A 16,939-nucleotide genomic window follows, 5' to 3' on the forward strand; every position below is an offset into this window, starting at 1 on the left:
TTATTCAGTTCCCACTTATAAGTGAGAACATGTGACGTTTGGTTTTCTGTTCCTGTGTTAGTTTGCTGAAGATAATGGCTTCCAGCTCCATCCATGTCCCTGCAAAGGACGTGATCTCATTCCTTTTTTATGACTGCATAGTATTCTGTGGTATATATGTACCACATTTTTCTTATTCAGCTCTTTTCTTTCTTTTCTTTTCTTTCCTTTTCTTCTCTTTTCTTTTTCTCCTTCCTTCCTTCCTTTGTTGTTGTCAATTTGACTTTTAAGTTTTTCATAAATTATAGTTTTATTTTTTCCTGTTTCCTCCATTAGCTTTATTTCCTTGCCCTCCTTCTTGGTTTGTTGTTATTTGTTTGTTCTTTATCTTCAATGTTGGAATATTTCCTCATATATCTTTGATTTCTTGGCTACCCATTTATTCTTAAGAGTAAGACCTTAAAAATTTCTGTGTAGATTACCATGTGTGGGTTCCTAGTGGATTGTACCACAGGATAATTAGCCAGGAGCCTCTGAAAAACTATGACTTCTGTCAGTATTTACCCATTATTCTCTTCCTTTGGTCACTATCTAGGGAAGAATCCTCTAATACCATGCCTGAGGGAATATGACATATATCTAGAAGTGATTTGCGGAGGGCATTGTGGGCATGAAGGGGAGTCTCTCATCATTCAGCCTGGACACTCTCACGTACTTCTTCAGCATTAAGTTTTGCCAGTCCTTCTCATCCTCCATTGTACCTGGTGCTCCAGAGCAAGGACTTGATCTATTTCAAATTATACAAAAACAAAAGACAAAACTACTGTCTTTTTCTGAGATGCCTGTTACAAAGTAAGTTTTGATAAAATATAATGGGATACATGATTATGAAAAACAATTAGCAAGAACCAGTATAAGAATGTAGACAGTTGTATTATGATTATGGACATGAATTATGTAAAACAACAGCAACGAACAGGGGCAAGGCTAAGAACAGGATCATAGATCTGATGGAACACTGTGGACTCTGGGCCTTGAGCAAGTGTCAGACTGAGACATGGAAAGTTTGGCTCTGCCGGATTGGTCAATAAAGGCTCCTCAGTTCACTAAATTTGTTCCAGTTGGCGGTAGAAAGTGTTGAAATAGGAACCAAGGTGAAACCTGATTTCTCCTACAACACGTGGCCTTTGGGGTTTGTTGTCTCAATCACAACCCACCCGTGGTCATGAGAGTTGCCAAGATCTGTCATGAGCTAATTTTGTAATCAGTAAAATGTCAGCTGAAGTAATGAATTAACACTAGCAGGAGTCGGAACCAGAAATTGGAGAGTAAGACCAGTTTTATATGCTGACAGGTGGGAATTTATTGCTGGATGAGGCAAGGTGATCATCAATTATTCAATTAAATAATCAATCTAGTTCGTGTATCTTATTTCTAAGCTCTTAAGTACACAGCTCTCTCTTAAAACTTAATGGTGGCTACTGTAGGGTGATCTGGAACAACTGCTACAGGGGCTGCCCTTTAAATCTGATATTTGTTCTGAGTGACTTTATTCAACCGAGAATTTTTATTAGCCCTTGACATTCAAGGCCATTTTAAAATCCATCTTTTACTTACTTGAGGTAAACATAATCTATTTTTCAAAATCTGCAAAACCTTGGGTTTCTGGGCTCTCTTCATTCCCTTTCATTTCTTATTTCAACCAGCTGATTCTTTACCAAATCAATTTTCTCTTTCTTGCAATACATTGCCAAACACAGCCAATGGTAAGCAATCCATACTATTATGGTACCATTTTCCCAAATTATTCCCCTAGAGCTATAAATATAATAAGCACATTATCTACATTTCAAGTTACAGGAGATGAAAACTATTCAATGTTTTGCCAGTATATAACCTGGATATTCATCTATCTTTCCTGCTATATCTCTTTGTTGCTGCCTCCAAGTAACTCAGCTATATATTTTATCCTATATATTATCTGTAGCGAGTGCTACATATTTCACTCTTTTTATTTTCCTATAGTAGTGTCACAAGTCAAGGTAGCAATTACCGCATAGATCGTGATAGCACAGTCTATACTATGGCAGCTATTACATATTGAAAATATTGAAATTTCAGCAGTTTATCTCAGTAATGGTTTATATCTGACTCACATTTCAGATTGGAGCAGTTTGAACAGTTCTTTAGGCCAGATATCCAACTGATAATACAGGAATTTGGAATCCCATCATCATGTGTTCCGAAAATACTGAAATCCTTTATATCCAACTGTATTGATGAAAGAGAAAATGTACCAAAAGTTACTTAGGGGTCTTCAGAGGACAAGTGTACATGTAACATACAATAATTACACACACATTCTATTGACAAGTACTAGTCAAATAACCTCCCTTGACTGCAGCCAGATTAGATATATGATTTAAATGTGTATACAAAAGGAAAGTAAAAACATTTTGGTGAACATACTACATAGGTTACACAGCCAATAAATTGTACTTGAGAGGAATATAATGGACTTGGAAATTTGTAATAGATGTGAGGAGGAATTTAATGGACTTGGAAGTTTGTAATAGATGTGAAAAATCATTTTTAAAATCTATAATTGGGGACTGGATAAATGGTTTATTGATCATTATGAGTCTCTTGAATTTCCTACTAGTTGAAAGACAGTAATTTCTTATAGATACAATTATTTGACAATTTAATTGCCTTTTCATCTTTAAATAAGTTTTATCTTTTACCTGATGTAACTTTTACAAATAAAGATTTCAATCACTTTTTGAGAAATATTGACATACTGTCAATTATATAACAATAGAGACACAACATTTTTTGATACACGGTTATTCTGATACATGCCGTAGACTTTAGATATTTCTAAAAATAGAATAGTGGTTTTGTTTTAAATCTATAAACAAAAAAAATTGTTACTATAGTTAATGAAAGAATTCTTTATAAAAAGAACAAGATAAAAATATGTATATACATTATAAATATACCTATGCTATATGTATTACATTAGGTGAATATATAATGAAAATGCAAAAAGAAACTGTTCCAAGATTTGAACAATGACTGATTTAACATGGGAGATTAATGTTTTTCTTTATTAATTAGAAAATGTTTTGTAATACAGAAACACCCTGCTTCTAGGAAGAGGGAAATTAGGTCTTGCAGATGTAGTTAAATTATGTTATATTGAGATGGGCCCTAATACAATGACTGCTGTCCTTATAAGAATAGATAATTTGGACACGCTTATGGACCCACACAGTGGGGGGAAGGCCTTGTGAAGATACAGGAAGATATTCAAGTGACACATTTTTAAGCCAAAGAGTGCCAGTAGTGCCTACACCCACCAGAACATGTAAGAGACAAGGGAGAATTCTTCCAAAAACCCTTCAGAGGGACCATGACCCTACTGACACCTTGAACTCAGCATTCGACTCCAGCCTCCAGAACTGTGAGAGGATACACGTATGCTTTTGTTTTAAGCCACCCACTTTATTGTGGAACTCTAAGAAACTAATATAATCTGTATCAGAAAATAAAATAACAAAGGCTGACAAAGAAGCAGCTAAGTATCCACCTAAAAAAGAGGAGGAAAAACTTCAAAGTTAGGCATCTGAGAAGATTAATAAAGCTGACAAATCTTTTATTGACTAATGAGGAGGGGGCAGAAAATGCCAAACAAATTATAATAGGAATAACAAGGGAGCACATAAATACAAGTAATATTACGATGAGATAATAGTTTTATATTCCAAAATATTTTAAGAAAAATATTAGAAAATGCCTAGAAAAAAATAGAACTTACTAAAAATGACTCAAGCAATGGAATACTCAAATAATCCTATATTCACAAAAGAAATTAAAGCAGTAGTCAAAGATCTGCCCACAAAGAAATCTCCATACACCAATCAGCTGGAAGAATAATTACAAACATAAACAAATGCAAAGATTAGAAAAACTATTAATGGTTTTCAATTTATTTTTGGAAACTCTTATATCCTGTTTTTTTTCCCCCAACTTTTATTTTAGGTGCAGGGGGTACATGCGCAGGCTTGTTACATGGGTAAATTATGTTTTGTGAGGGTTTGCTGTGCAGATTATTTCCTCACCCAGGTAATAAGCATAGGACCTGATGAGTAGTTTTTCCATCCTCACCCTCCTCCCACACTCCACTCTCGAGTAGACTCTGGCATCTATTGTTCTCTACTTTGTGTCCATGTGCATTCAGTTTTTAGCTTTTATTTCTAAGTGAGAATATGCAGTATTTGGTTTCCCGTTTCTGCATTAACTCACATAGGATAATGGCCTCCAGATCCATCAGTGTTGCTATGCTGAATATAGCACCCTACTGCCAATTCCTTCCTGGATTGTAGGGTTTCTGCTGAAAGGTTTCCTATTAGCCTGATGGGGTTCTCTACGTAGGTGATCCACCCTTATTTCTATCTGTCTTTCTTTAATATTTTTTCTTTCACATTGACCTTGGAGAATGTGATGATTATGTGTCTTGGGGATGGTCATCTTGTATTATCTCACTGGGATTCTCTGAATGTCTTGAATTTGAAGGTTGACCTGGCCGGGCGCGGTGGCTCAAGCCTGTAATCCCAGCACTTTGGGAGGCCGAGACGGGCGGATCACGAGGTCAGGAGATCGAGACCATCCTGGCTAACACGGTGAAACCCCGTCTCTATTAAGAAATACAAAAAACTAGCCGGGCGAGGTGGCGGGCGCCTGTAGTCCCAGCTACTCGGGAGGCTGAGGCCGGAGAATGGCGTAAACCCGGGAGGCGGAGCTTGCAGTGAGCTGAGATCCGGCCACTGCACTCCAGCCTGGGTGACAGAGCGAAACTCCGTCTCAAAAAAAAAAAAAAAAAAAAAAAAAAAAAAAAAAAAAAAAAGGTTGACCTGTGTAGTGAGGTTGGAGAAGTTTTCCTGGACAATATTCTTAAGTATGTTTTCCAAGTTGCTTGCCCTCTCTCCTCCTCTTTCAGGGATATCAATATATCATATGTTTGGTCTCTTTACATAATCCAGTATTTCTCAGAGGTTTTGTTCATTTTTTAAAATTCTTTTTTTCATTATTTTTGTCTCACTGAGTTGATTCAAAGAGCTGGTATTTGAGCTCTGAGATTCTTTCCTCAGCTTGGTCTATTCTGCTGTTGATACTTCTGATTGTATTATGAAATTCTTACAGTGAGTTTTTCAACTCCATCAAATCAGTTCAGTTCATAAATCATTACAGTGTTTTTTTTATATATTTATAGTAACAAATAAAGTATAGCATTACCAACAATATAGGCAAATATCTAACGAAATGGAATAGCAGGCCCCAAACAAATTGATTCATATTTTGATATTTAATATGAAAAGTTGGGCAACATACACCAAACAAGTGGTATTAAGAAAACTGAAGATCCATATCTGATTCTATATTAAAAAAATTCCTGTGGCTTGAAGACTGAAATCTAGAAGGCAAAACTGTAAAGATTTATAAAAATTAAATATAATAAAATAGATTTGTGATTTCAAAATAGGGAAAGTTTTCTTAAGCAACATAGAACAAATGCTAATATAAAAGAAAAATAATAATAAATTCAACTACATCAAAAGGAGAGATTTATGATCATCACTCATACCCTGAAGAAAGTGAAAAGACAAGATAACTAAACTAACATGACTATTTGGCTTACGAAAGAATATTCAGATGCTCAAACCTCCAAAGAAAACACCATCAACATGCCTAATTTTTTATGGATATGAGAATTTAAAACACATCTGATAGGTTGGTAAAAATTTAAAAGTCCAATTATTAGCAAAATTCGCAAGCATGGGAATAAATACAAGAACACTAATAGTGGGAGTGTAAATTTTTATAAACACTCTGAAGAATAGATTGTCATTATTTAGTAAAGCTAAGGACATACATATACTATAAACTAACAATTTAATTCCTGGATCTATATTGCACCTTCATACATGTATAGAATGCTTATAACAGCATTGTTTTTAGTCACTAAACGAAAACAGAAAAATGACCCACAAATCTATAAATAATAGAATAAATGCATTAGCTTTTACATTTTCATATAATAGAAAATTATATTGCAATAAAATAAATACATCATAATCACGTGTAGCACCTTGTGTCAATCTCACAAATATAACGTTGAATAAACAAAAACAAATAATAAAATCCTACATACGAGCAGTGTTATCCCATTCATATAAAGTTTTAAAATGGGCAAATTAAACTGTATAATTTGGAAATCCATATACATTTGTTAAAATTATGAAGAAAAATGAGAAAATAATTTTTGCAAGTTTTGGATAGCAGTTACATTAAAGATAGAAACATTTGGAGGGAACTTGGGGTACATCATAAATGCTAATCATATTCTCTTTCTTGCCTTGACTAGGGCAAAAATAGATATTAGTTTCATAGTTGTCTGTTTAAACTACATACATAAGTTTTGGTTACATTTTGATAGGTGCAATGTTTAAAAATGTAAAATTTTAAAAACTAAATAAAGATAAAAGTTTTTAAAATACTATGTTAATTAACAATCTAATTGCAAATGAACAAAGCAATCTAATTGCAAATGAGAATGGGAAAAAAGATTGACTTTTTTTTCCTTTGCTTTATTCAACTCTTCTTTGTTTTGCTTGATATTTTGTGTATAGGTGTTTATACTCTTCTTTCAAAGAACGAACTGTTCTAAAACAAATGTCAAGTTGATCTGTTTTTATAGGTTAGTGTTTCTTAAATTTTATTATACATGTGAATCACCTGGGAATCTTGTTAAAATGCAGATTCTGACTCAGTAAATCTGGAGTGAGGCCTGCGATTCTAATGGGCTATCATGGAATGCACAGGGTGTTAGATAAGTCTAAGCACTACTCTTTGAGGAGTGGAGCTCTGAGCTACAGATTGGTTGGTAATAGCTTAATTAAAACCCAACTGGTAATCTGTAAATGGGATGACCATAGATTTTCATTCAGTTGGGACACAGTTGGAAGTGAAATATAGTTGTTATTAATAATTGTGCTTGGACACAAGGTATAAACCAGAATTTCCTGACAAACTTGGGATATCTGTTCTCCCTAGCTGTGAGTTACAGTGACTTTTTTTACGCATTTTAAACTTTAGGACCAGACATTCTGGGAAACTGACCACCGTAAATCCTCCTGAGTAACACACCTAACATTGCCCCCAAAAAGAAACAACCTGAAACGCTTATCAAAGCGTTTGAGGTAGCAAATAAAGGTTTATATTTTGCAAAATGCACAGCAGGGAAAAAGTTATGCCCAGGTTGAAGTGGGTGTAAGTCTCCCATCTGCTGCTAGCTAGACAGTCTGGACCCCAGATTCTTCTTGCTCCTGAAATACTTGTAAGGCATGGTCTTATTACATTTCAATGATATCATCTTTACTTTTGGTATGAGATACTGCTTTGTTTTATCTCTTTTGCATTTTTAATTTTTTGAACTTAAAATAATGTTGCTCTTTTCTATCTACTGTTTCTTTTTTCTGATTTTAAAATTACTTACAAATCTACTTTTCAAAGCAAAACAAGAATTGTCTTTTTTTTTTTTACAATTTTGATTTTTATTTTAGATTTGGAGGTACATGTGCAGATTTGTTACATGGGTATGTTGTGTGGGACTGAGGTTTGGGATACAAATGATCCCATCACCCAGGTAGTGAGCATAATATCCAATAGTTAGTTTTTCAACCTTTGACCCCCTCTAGTACTTCCTAGTGTTTATTGTTGCCATCTTTATGTAATGAGTACCCAATGTGTAGCTCCCACTTACAAGTGAGAACATGTGGTATTTGGTTTTCTGTTCCTGCATTAATTTGCTTAGGATAATGGGCTCCAGCTGCACCCATGTTGCTGCAATGAGCAGCATTTGATTCCCTTTTATGACTGCATAGTATCCCATGGTGTATTATGTACCACATTTTATTTATTGAATCCACTGTTGATGGGAACCTAGGTTAATTCCATGTCTACACTATTTTGAATAGTGCTGCAATGAACATACGTGTGCATGTGTCGTTTGGTAGAACAATTTCTTTTCTTTTGGATCTATACCTAGTAATGACATTGCTAGGTTGAATGGTAGTTTAAATTTCTTTGAGAAATCTCCAACATGCTTTTCACAGTAGCTGAACTAATTTAAATACGCACCAGTAATACATAAGTGTTCCCTTTTCTCCACAGCCTCACCAACATTTGTTCTTTTTTGGCTTTTTAATAATAGCCATTCTAATTGGTGTAATTGATGAGAGATACTATCTCATTTTTTTAAATATGAATTTATCTGATGATTAGCGATGTTGACCATTTCTTCATATAGTTGTTGGCCACATGAATGTCTTCTTTTGAGAAGTATCTATTTATATCCTTTGCCCATTTCTAATGAGGATATTTGTGTTTTGGTTGTTCAATTGTTTAAGTTCCTTATAGAGTCTAGATATTAGACATTTGTTAGGTGCATAGTTTTGCAAATATTTTCTCCAAATCTGTAGGTTGCTTGCTTATTCTCTTGATAACTTCTTTCACTGTGCAGAAGTGCTTTTGTTTAATTAGGTGTCATTGGTCAATTTTTGTTTTTGTTGCAATTGCTTTTGAGGATTTAGTCATACGTTCTTTCCCAAGGTTGGTATCCAAAATGGTGTTTCCTAGGTTTCCTTCTAGGATTCTTATGGTTTGAAATTTTATGTTTAATTATTTATTCCACCTTGAATTAATTTTTGCATATGGTGAAGGGCATGGGTCCAGTTTCATTTTTCTGCACATGGCTAACCAGCTATCCCAGCACCATTTTATTGAATAGAAGTTCCTTTCTCCATCGCATATTTTTGTCAACTTTGTTGAAGATTAGATAGCTGTAGAGGTGCGGCTTTATTTCTGCATTCTCTATTCTGTTCCATTGTTTTATCAGTATCATACTGTTTTGACTACTGTAACCTTAAGGTATAGTTTGTATTCACGTAATGTTGTGCCTCCAGCTTTGTTCTTTTTGCTTAGGACTCCTTTGGCTATTTGAGCTCTTTTTTGGTTCCATATGAATTTTAGAATGATTGTTTTTTCTAATTCTGTGAAAAATGTTATTGGTACTTTGATAGGAATAGCATTGAATCTGCAGATTACTTTGGGCAGTAAGGCCATTTTAACAACAGTAATTCTTCCAGTCCATAAGCATGGAATGTTTTTTCATTTGTTTTGTCTCTGATTTCTTTCAACAGTGTTTCATAATTCTTCCTGTAGAAATCTTTCACTTCCTTGATTAGCTGTATTCCTAGGTTTATTTTCATGTGTGTGACTATTGTGAATGAGACTGCATTCTTGAATTGGCTCTTGGCTTGAACATTATTGGTATAGAGAAATGCTATTGATTTTTGTACACTGATTTTGTATCCTGAAACTTTACCAAAGTCATTCATCAGCTTTAGGAGTCTTTGGGTGGAGTCTTTAGGCTTTTCTAGGTATAGAATCCTATCATTAGTGACGAGAGATAGTTTCATCCTTCATTTCCTATTTGAATGCCTTTTCTTTCTTTCTCTGGCCTGATTGCTCTGGCTAGGACTTCCAATTGTCTTTGTTTAAAAAATCTCAATATCTTTAGATTCCATAATAAATTCCTTTGCTTTTGTAAGTAAGTCATATTGTATTTTTGAAATGATTTTCATTTGAGGTTTTTTGTTTTACTATGTGGGAACAATTGGTGTTGATGTTATCAATTACTTGAATAATTTATTCATAAGATATCTTTGTTGAAAATGTAAATATTTAAAACAGTGACCCAAACCTCTAAGAGAAAAACACAAACCGTGACAAAAAAAAAAAAAACAGGAAAGAACACTTAAATAAAATAATAGAAGTAACATGCATGTAATCTGAAATTATACCAATGAAAACTAATGCATAATTTTCAATATATAGAGAATCCATTTATACATTTCAGAAAACTGACATTAGAAAATAAAAGGGGTTAGAATATGCCAGCCAGAATTAAAGTGAAAAAGCTAAAGATTCCTTTTGTCTCTTGAATCACAAGCTCTTATCTGCAAAATGTCACACTGAAAACTTCTGCCAGTATTAAACAGGATCTTGGTGAGCCTCATTGAATATCTCTATTCACACTCAAACAAAATGTTTTTAAGTAATGGAGATGAATATTATGGTTTTAAATCACAAAAAGTTAAAAATAATGAATCATATTCAGTACTGAAAACACCTTAAACTTGAAGTATGATTCTTTTCATTATGACATATGGTTTTCAGAAAAATAGCAGAAACTGACATTCTAGAAAAACAAAATGAGTGATTCACAGCCCAGCAAAATCTAATATCACTTCCAGGATATTAAATACTTCATGTGCCAAGTTAGTCATAGATTCTGGCCTTACTTCAAGAGGTACTATTGATATTCTTAGTTGTTTTGCTTTTTGTTTTTTGTGCGTGTGCATTTTTTTTTAATTCTAATGAATCCATAAAAATTTATCCACATATGAAGAATTCATAATGAAACAAACTTATTGCAGCTGATTCATGATTCTTCATGGAATTGAAATAAAGACTTGGCTTTAGAGATCTTCCAGAACTCCCGACTAAAACAAAAATAAATTACTTCTAAATTATCTATATTATTTGCCTTCATAGTTGTGTGATGATTGCAGGATCTCGGGGCAGTCTCCTTGCAAATGCGTCTAGTCATGTTCTTGGATGCCTTTATTTATTAAATAATCTATTATACTCAATTTAACACACATCTCTCAAGTATGTGTACCTGGCTCTGTGATAATTGTGAAGGATTAACAAGACAACAAAATATAGTTGACTCTTCAACATGAGTTTGAACTGTGTGGATACACTTATGGTCAGATTTTGTTCAATAAAAGTTACACCTAGTGTGCCTATCTCTCCTGCCTCCTCTTCTACCTCTTCTACCTCTTCTTCCCCTGAGACAGCAAGACCAACCCCTCCTCTTTCTCCTCCTCCTCAGCCTACTCAATGTGAAGAGGATAAGAATAAAGAGATTTTGTGATAATCCTTTTCCACTTAATGAATAGTAAATATATTTCCTCTTTCTTATGATTTTCTTAACAACACTTCTTTTCTCTAGCCTACTTCACTGTGAGAATACAGTTATACTACACACAATACACTAAGTAAATATAGGTTAATTGATGGTTTATATTATTGATCAGACTTCCAGTCAACAGTAGTCAATTAGTTAAGCCTGGGGGGAGTCAAAAGTTATACACAAATTTTCAACTGTGTGGGGTGTCAGTGCCCCTGACTCCTGAGTTGTTCAAGGTTCAACACTATGGTCTCAAGTAGCTCACACTCAGGTTGACAGATAGTAAAGTCCACATTACAACAGAATTTGGCAAGTGCCCTAAAATCAGAAGAAATGGGATTCTAGGAGAGAAGCAAAAGGAAGTTCAATTTCTGCTACATGTAGCTAAAATCACCTTCCCCCAAACGTACATACTTTAGATAAGTCATACCTTTCAGTCCAGAGGAAATAAGCATCTCTTCCATGCAAGGGGTTCTTAAATTTTGTTATTACTGTTATTTGTTTGCTTTCTTGCTTGCTTTTATCTTTTGGCCTAAAAGATAACACATCAATGTCACCATCTTCTACTAAATATCATCAACTGTTTCTCAACTTAAAGATACCTGCATCTTATTTATTCTCTTTTGAATATACATTTTGTTTCAAGATCCTCCTTTACTGGGTATATACACAAAGGATTATAAATCATGCTGCTATAAAGACACATGCATGCGTATGTTTATTGCGGCACTATTCACAATAGCAAAGACTTGGAATCAACCCAAATGTCCATCAATGATAGACTGGATGAAGAAAATGTGGTACATATGCACCATGGAATACTATGCAGTCATAAAAAAGGATGAGTTCTTGTCCTTTGTAGGGACATGGATGAAGCTGGAAACCATCATTCTGAGTAAACTGTCGCGAGGACGGAAAACCAAACACCACATGTTCTCACTCATAGGTGGGAATTGAACAATGAGATCACTTGGACACAGGGTGGGGAACATCACACACCGGAGCCTGTCGTGGGGTTGTGGGAGGGGGGAGGTATAGCATTAGGAGATATACCTAATGTAAATGACGAGTTAACAGGTGCAACACATCAACATGGCACATGTATACATGTGTAACAAACCTGCATGTTGTACACATGTACCCTAGAACTTAAAGTATAATTTTAAAAAAATACAAAAAAAATAAAATAAAATAAATAAAATACTTTAAAGTTTTTGGAAAAAAAGATCCTCCTTAAAACATGATTAACAAAAGTAAACACAATACTACGTTAAAATATGAATAATATAATGCTATAAACACAGTTATAGATAATACATTTTTCTGTAGTTAGGGTTGTAATGCTATACTCAACCAAATTTTTTCTTTGCAATTATTTGTTAGGTGTAGTAAGACCATGTAAGTCCAGTGAATTTTTGTTTGTTTGCTTGCTTTAAAAAATAATTATTTATTTCTATTAGATTATGGTGTATTTTAATCTGTTCAAATATTTTACAACTAAATTCTGACACCAAACATTAACTCTCCTATCAGATTTAGAGATTTCATTAAGGTTACTTCTATTTTCATTCAGACAATAATAAAAATGCCGATTCATATAAAGTTAAGTACAGGATCTTCTGGAATTCTGGGGTAGCATAAAATAAATGTCTCCAGAGAAATACTTACCAACTGTTTGCTGTTGAAGAAACCACTCCAATTTAAGGCAGTGAATACTAAAGGGGTCCCTGAGACTCAAATTGAACTTTTTAAGACTCTCATCTTTTTAATTCTCTTACAGGTATTTTCATTTCATCTTTAGTACAAACCTGCGAGATAGATCTATTATTAAGCTATTTCACCAAAAAGGAAAATGAGATCCGCGTAACTTGGCTAACTTGCATGGTCATGCAGTTGGTTGACGGACTAAGAGACTCAAAGGTGATCCATTGATTTTAATTCCCAGGAAACAATTATTCAGTCATTTATCATCCACCAGATTGTTCTATGACTATATGTCGGTGATGTTTGAAGAAATTTTAATATGGATTTTTCCAATCAATACTAACACTACACAACCTGAATGGCTAAAACTTTAAAAATTGGAAAAACCAAACACTAGCAAGAACATGGGGTCAGGGAAACTCTAATGCATGGTGTGGTGGAATGTAACATAGAATATTTTCCTTCACTTTGAAGAAGGGGCCTGGGATTTTACATTTGTTACATAAAATCATGTATACTGGCTGGGTGCGGTGGCTCAAGCCTGTAATCCCAGCACTTTGGGAGGCCGAGACGGGCGGATCACGAGGTCAGGAAATCGAAACCATCCTGGCTAACACGGTGAAACCCCATCTCTACTAAAAATACAAAAAACTAGCGGGGCGAGGTGGCGGGCGCCTGTAGTCCCAGCTACTCGGGAAGCTGAGGCAGGAGAATGGCGTGAACCCGGGAGGCGGAGCTTGCAGTGAGCTGAAATCCGGCCACTGCACTCCAGCCTGGGCGCCAGAGCGAGACTCCGTCTCAAAAAAAAAATAATATTAATAATAAAATCATGTATACCAAATATTTTCACTGTAACCAAGGAGTTTCCTGCCTAGGAATTACTCAAGAAAATTGGAAAACAACGCACAAAAAAAACATTTGTAATGAGAATATTCATGAAAGCTTTATTCTTTGTAATGAAAAACTGAAAATTGTCCAAGTGCCTACACAGAGAGCAATAAACTGTGGCGTATTCATACTGAAATATGACTCAGTAATAAAAAGGAAAGAGCTACTGATAAGCGAAAAACAAGGATGAATCTCATAAATATGCAGAGTGAAAGATGCTTTCCCAGAAGGTAATGTATAGTTAAAAAAAATAATTGCATTCCTCTATTTTATTGAGAAAAAGGAAGTTATACTCTATACCATAGTTTGCTATTAATAAATTCATACTGGCACCTAGCATGTGTTTTACTCTTTTCCAAGGACTACTCTGAAACAATCTAAGTAGCTGACATCAAGTTCTCACACATATGTTTTACCTTTTTTTGAAAACTGAATTATTTCCCTGGATCCTAGTCACCTATCTCATTCTTCACGGTTTTCAGCCATTGCCAAACCGGGTTCTAGCCATTCTTTCCTTCTGTGCTCGGGTATTTGGCCTGAAGGTCTCTGAGGTGGAGGTTCTGGCATTGAGATCTCTCTTGTTACTTCCTCAGCTCCATGGGTCTTAAACACCATCTTATCTTCCTTTAACAGTTTCAGTGAGACGAACTCCCTGCATGAACAGGACAAAAGCAAAACAGCAGTTAAGTTGTTCTGTTAACATTATACCATCTGTTGCAAGGAATGGAACTCTCTCTTCCTTGTTCCTCTTCCTGTTTTGAACCTAGTAAAAGTGTTCTTTTTATTGTTCCTAGCATATTTTCCAAGGCTCAGATTATTTTTTATTAGCCTTCTTGGCACTGTTACAGTTTCATGCAACTCTTAAATTTGTATTTATGTGTGAGCGCCTTCTCCTTTTTTTTTCTTTCTAAATGTATAATCATCAAAGAATCCCCCAAAGTCACAGAGCTTTCTTCAGATAATATCCGATTTTCTTCTCTTGAGACTTTTTTTTAATACAGACTCTAACAATGCAATTCCTCACTATTTCTCTACATTTTTTTTTCCTGAAAAACAAACAAAGACCAACTGTGATTGGAAACTTGAATGGGTATATGCAGTCAGAATTGGAGTGAACTATGATAAATAGAACACTTTCATAACTATACTTCCCACCACTACTCACCATTCAAACTAATGACGTGACATTTTCTCTCTCAAATGATAACATAGTCTGTTAGTTTTGTGATTTCTTGGTGAATTATTTCTTTCTCTGACAATAACTAGGGAATTTTCCACATAACAAGACAGGAGTTAACTATGTGTTCCTATAAAAATAGTCTATGGAGTGTTCCAAGAAAATAAATGCACACGATGTTAACATAATTTAAACAACAAAAATAGAATAATGATGTTAAATTCCTGTTTTGTGTACCTGAAGGTCATAATTGTTCTAAATACTGTGTACCAGGGTCATGGTATTATTTTCAATGACATGACATGTGTTGGATTATGTTCAGGATTAAATATTAACATTATAGAGATTGTGCAGAATTACATGAAACAGAAAGTTAAATAATGAACAAATAGGCAGTATAGGGCAAGGAGTGGTAAGACTCCTTCTTACTCATGCTAAACAGAGACTCAGGCAAAATCCGTGGGCAGGATTTAAACTTTTCAGTTAATGTGTGACGTGGTTTGGGACATAGCAATTTCATTAAAATTTAGATGAACGAAGTCCCTCCTACCTCCTACCTCCACAGTGACATATCCAGTTGTATGTGTCTCAAATACACCACCACTTCCTCCATGTAGGTAATTGCAATTGCTACCATAGCCTGCTGCTAACTGGCATCTCAAGCATCAGTGTCTCCATGTTCTGTCTCTCCACAGTACTTGAGAGAATAAATATGAACAGAATTCCCAAGTGGGCATCTTTTCACAACCTTTAAGCAATTTCTTATCCTCTATCAACAATTACATTCCATGTAGCCTGCTCCGTAGACACTCTGAGCTTTTTCCTTTAACACAGTTAAACATACACATAGTTAAACATATACATAGTCAAACATTGCTATCGTTTGACATTACAGGGGTAGTCTCGCAATAAGAAAAGACAAATTCATGTTGTTCTTAGAAAAGGGTGAAACACCTATCACAAATGCTTCTGAAATTTCCATTATTTTGAGCAGTACCATTATTGTCATCAATATAAAGGCACTGAGTTTTCTTCAGCATTTCTTCTCCCCTAGAGATGGACTGAGAACTTATAAGGAGAAACTTATATGCGTAGACGTTTGGGTCTGATCACTCATGGGAGCTGGGGTGTACTGAAAGGAGTACACTCTCTGCCCTGCTCCTTTTAAGCCATTTGTAAAGACAGGTTGTCATATAGTGGTCCAGTTCTACCAATGATTTGGAGAATAGGTCCATACGCTTTTCGGTTTCTATATTAGGAAATCTATTTGCCTGCAAATAAAAGAACTGCCTTAATTTGGCACTTCCTCTGTAATGAAAATGTAATTATATTTCCATATATCTTCTATTTTATTTATATTCATTAATTGGCTCAGAAATTAAATGAATAACATGGTTATTTAATGGATTCTCTTTCAATCCCCATTTCTCACTTGTTTTCCATAAATGTTGCAGATGTGCAGATAGTATATATTCCCTCATATATTATTATATGTTCTTTACAGTTTTCCTGCAATTTTGGTCTTTCTAAATCTCTCTCTGTCTCTCTGTCTCTCTGATCTCCCTCCCTCCCTGCCTCCTCTCCCTCTTTCTCTCTCTCCCTCTTTCTCTCTCTCTCCCTCTCTCCTTTCTCTTTCCTTTTCTCATGATTATTTAACAGACAATTTGTACTGGATGCACCACCGTGGCAAAGTCTGACACTGTAAAATAATATATCTTGGTTCTTCCTGTGTGAAACTCACACTATTTTTGGATTTATAATTATATAAAAGTCTGAAAGAAGTGAATATTATCTCTTTTTTATTTCTAAAATGTTTGTTTCTGAAAGTGTAAAAGAGGATTGATGCTATTTAACTTATCTCAAGTTAATATCAATTTTAAAAATGTGCAAAAATTGAGGTCAAAATAAAAGGTTGTATGCCTGTAAAGAAATTGACAAACAGATTGCTCCTTCAGCATTGAAAGTATCTCAAAACAAATAGATGGGATTTCCATTACGACCTGTGAAAGGTTACATGAGAGTTCACTCCCACTATAAACATCAAAAACATGGACAAGATATATGTGAAAAGAAATATTTTCAGATGTTGG

The 16,939-nt window shown here is 34.7% G+C and overlaps 1 long non-coding RNA gene across 1 annotated transcript in view; it reads right to left on the reverse strand.

Moving 5' to 3' along the window:
• Positions 1 to 14,414, reverse strand: part of LOC102146740 (uncharacterized) — a 52,460-nt gene extending 38,046 nt beyond the window's left edge. Inside the window, exons 1-3 of the long non-coding RNA XR_001486337.4 lie at positions 14,089 to 14,414; positions 11,511 to 11,612; positions 2,136 to 2,250 (exon numbers count right to left, since the gene is read on the reverse strand). This is a non-coding gene — a long non-coding RNA (uncharacterized lncRNA). The remainder of the gene's footprint in view (positions 1 to 2,135; positions 2,251 to 11,510; positions 11,613 to 14,088) is intronic.
• Between the last annotated feature and the right edge of the window lie 2,525 nt (positions 14,415 to 16,939).

The sequence above is a fragment of the Macaca fascicularis genome, chromosome 17, assembly GCF_037993035.2.
Source record: "Macaca fascicularis isolate 582-1 chromosome 17, T2T-MFA8v1.1".
Taxonomy (NCBI): Eukaryota; Metazoa; Chordata; class Mammalia; order Primates; family Cercopithecidae; genus Macaca; species Macaca fascicularis.